Here is a 3,952-nt window from a genome sequence, read left to right as displayed (position 1 = left end):
CTTTCCATATAATTGTAGCCTAAGACAATGTAAGTACTGTAGTGTAGTTATGCATGTAATGTACAAAATAGGAAAGTAGGAATAAAGAAGACTTTTATGAGTAATTAAAATTGTACTTTATTAGCAATAGCAGTGAATCAAAAATAAAAATTAAGTGTAATCTAAATACATTACTAATATATTAGTAGTATATTTAAAATATATTTAAAGTATATTAAAATTATATGTTTAATATAATTCTATGACAGAATTAGTAGACTCAAAATATACTAATCAAGCTCTTGAATACTATATAAAAAAGTATACTTTAGTATATTAAATTTTAACATACTTTAGCATACTTTGATTTATGTACTTAAACTGTACTATATTGGAACAACTTTTTTGTGCTTAGTATATTTTAGTAGTATTTAAATAGTATTAAATTACAACTTTTAGTATACATAGTATACTTCAACGTACTTTTTTGGAACAACTTCAAGTAGTACTTAGTATACTTTAAGTATACTTTTTTTATGTAGTATTCAAGAGAAATATTCCAAAATATTCCATATTTTGAGTGTACTAATTCTGTCATAGAATTATATTAAAAATATAATTTTAATATACTTTAAATATTTTAAATATACTACTAATATATTAGTAATGTATTTAGATTACACTTAATTTTTATTTTTGATTCACTGCTATTGCTAATAAAGTACAATTTTAATTACTCATAAAAGTCTTCTTTATTCCTACTTTCCTATTTTGTACATTACATGCATAGTTACACTGCAGTATTTACATTGTTTTATGCTACAATTACATGGAAATATTAATTACACAAGATGACCAAGGGAATTCAAATATTTTTGTTTTATTACCGACATTTTTAAATTGTCCAATTTTACTCACAACTTTATAAACTTTACATAAATGATCAGTTTACACGTCAAAAGTGAACACAATGAACATGAAAATTTAAGTGTGACTAAAAAGCAAAGTTATTACTTTAACCCCTTAACTGGTGGGACCAAAATCACCAAACACGGCTGGAAAGGCATACCCAAATTAAATCAGCTGCTGTTCTTCAACAATTTGGAGCACATGCAAAAGCTTGGTCTCTTTATGAAGAAGACAAGCTAAATTTTCCATTTTTGCAGTCAAAAATACTCTAACTGTAAGTGGTTTAGGTTTGAAACACAAAAATAATTGAAGAATTTTGCTTCAAATTTTTTTTTCATTTCTATTTCTTGTAAATACAAATTGAGTGTTGAAGGTACGGACAGGAAAATACAATAAATCTGTTGAATAAAGTATTCTGCTCGTGGATTTCAAGAATGATCAAGAATGCACAAAAAATAAATGTCATTTTGGACATTTATTTATGAGAATGTACAGGTGTTATCCAAGTGTGCCATCCAGAGTTTCCATCCGGCATCTCCAAACGGCACACTTGGACAATCACTGTCATTCCTCAGTGCTTCAACACTGGGGGGTCACAGTCCTCAGTGTGGACTGAGGACTCATTGATGGGCCATTATCGCCCCCTTTACCCCCACACCACTCTATAGCAGTACAGTGACCCTCCCACCCCGCCCCAGCACATTAGCGGTATGGTGACCCCCTTTTCGCCCCCTAAATAAAGCTGCATCTGGTACAAAAGTACATGGGGAACATCTGTATTTGTAACTTCAGCCATTTCCTTACGTGTGAAAGTGTGTGGATATAGAGTATATGTGGGGGGAGGGTTGTTGGTTGCCAGATGCCAGTGGCATCACCTTTCTGCTGAGTCATCTGCAGGGAGGCAAACATAAAGCAACCCACACCAATGTGTCTGGAGGCCCACAGTTGGCCCACCACATCTCGAGTGAGAGCCCACCAGCTAACACCACATAAAGGAGGATGGAAGAACCAACATGGGTGATGAAGCAACAGCAAAAGAGAGCAATGCAGTGCATCCTGCACCCAGCATGTCCATATTTGTCTATAATGTGAAATGTGTCCATGACTGCAGCTTTGCTTCTCTAGTTAGAGTTATAGCTATCAGATGAGGTGCTGCTTGCTGACAGCAGAGTCCCAGAACATGCATGGTTTAAACTGTTCAATGTGAGCAAAGAAGGTAAAACAGGTGTTAAAACGTAAAGGGTAATTTATTTGGAAAGAACCTTTAAAGGATATTTGTTGTTAATTGACGCTAAATAACTGAAATGAATTGAGTTGGAAGAAGTTGGTTCATGAGAACTGAGTTTTAGAAAACTGAAATACTTTATCATCTTAGAATACACTTTCTTCCTGTTTGAAAAAGAAGTGAATTTAGATAATCTCTGCACCCATTTCCTTTCGTGTCTGATTAGTCAGATGTGATTGGTCAGACACCTTATGGTATGTAGATATAGAGAATGCACAGGCTGCAGATCGTTAAGATGAGAAGGATAACTGGCTAAAACAGGAACCATCTCTGTCCCTTGAAACTTTCAAAGGTAAATATAATTTTTCAGAAATGAAAGATTACATCCAATACAATATGTTAAAAATATATCCCATAATTAATACTACTGGTAGAACAAATTAGAAAAACAATTATGCTACCTGCCAATCGTAGACATGCATGGTTTAAGTTCTGCTGCTGTAGGTTCAGGCTACTGGAGGACAAACTGACCACTTTATCTCTCTCTCCTACTTTCTTCTTCTGCTACTGTTCAGTTTGCATTATTTATTTTTAATTCAATGGTTAACTTCATATTTTCATTTTCTCCCTCAATCCACAGAAGCTTCATCTGGTCTGTTTGGCTGTGAAGCCTTTCTAGAAGACGGCATCATCTGAGATCATATAAACGGTAATTAATTGTTTTCTCTCTTCTGCTGTTAACTTTTTACTTTTAACATAAAAAGTACTCCTACGTCAACGCTTCTGTTTTTTTTTATTGCATATCTGTTCTGTTTTCTCAAACCTCCAGTCTGCTGTGGCAGATGACCACTTGGACTGAGCCAGGTTCTGGTTCTGCTGGAGGTTTCTTCCTGTTAAAGGGGAGATTTTCCTCCCCACTGTCGTCACGTGCATGAAATTCATTTTGACAATAATAAATTAGAAATGAAAACATGAAAATTATTTTCATTTTTTGTGTCTAAGGAAACTTCCTGCAATGGATCCTGGGTGAAAAATAACTTTCACCCCCAAACCTGATGCATCAGCGTAAATGAACAAAATAACAAGCCATTCAGATTATACACATATAAACTGCCGTCTCACTCTAACATTTCAATTGTTCCAGTTAAATGTTTGCTAATGCNTGTTCAGTTTGCATTATTTATTTTTAATTCAATGGTTAACTTCATATTTTCATTTTTTCTCCCTCAATCCACAGAAGCTTCATCTGGTCTGTTTGGCTGTGAAGCCTTTCTAGAAGACGGCATCATCTGAGATCATATAAACGGTAATTAATTGTTTTCTCTCTTCTGCTGTTAACTTTTTACTTTTAACATAAAAAGTACTCCTACGTCAACGCTTCTGTTTTTTTTTATTGCATATCTGTTCTGTTTTCTCAAACCTCCAGTCTGCTGTGGCAGATGACCACTTGGACTGAGCCAGGTTCTGGTTCTGCTGGAGGTTTCTTCCTGTTAAAGGGGAGATTTTCCTCCCCACTGTCGTCACGTGCATGAAACTCATTTTGACAATAATAAATTAGAAATGAAAACATGCAACATGAAAATTATTTTCATTTTTTGTGTCTAAGGAAACTTCCTGCAATGGATCCTGGGCAGTGGTGGAGAAAGTACTAAGTAAATGTATTTAAGTAAAAGTACAAATACACAGACAAAAATGTACTCAAGTAAAAGTACCACATTAACATTTGTACTTAAATAAAAGTTAAAAAGTACTAGCTTAAATATTTAAGTATTAAAAGTAAAAGTACTTGCTGAATGCATTACCTAATCACTAATATCTTTAAGTGTACCGATCGTATTT

Source organism: Poecilia latipinna, unplaced genomic scaffold (genome assembly GCF_001443285.1).
Source record: "Poecilia latipinna isolate Pla-1442-1.1 unplaced genomic scaffold, P_latipinna-1.0 Scaffold3427, whole genome shotgun sequence".
In the NCBI taxonomy this organism is placed as follows: domain Eukaryota; kingdom Metazoa; phylum Chordata; class Actinopteri; order Cyprinodontiformes; family Poeciliidae; genus Poecilia; species Poecilia latipinna.
The sequence above is the reverse complement of the archived record's forward strand: the minus strand, read 5'-3'. Positions refer to the sequence as shown.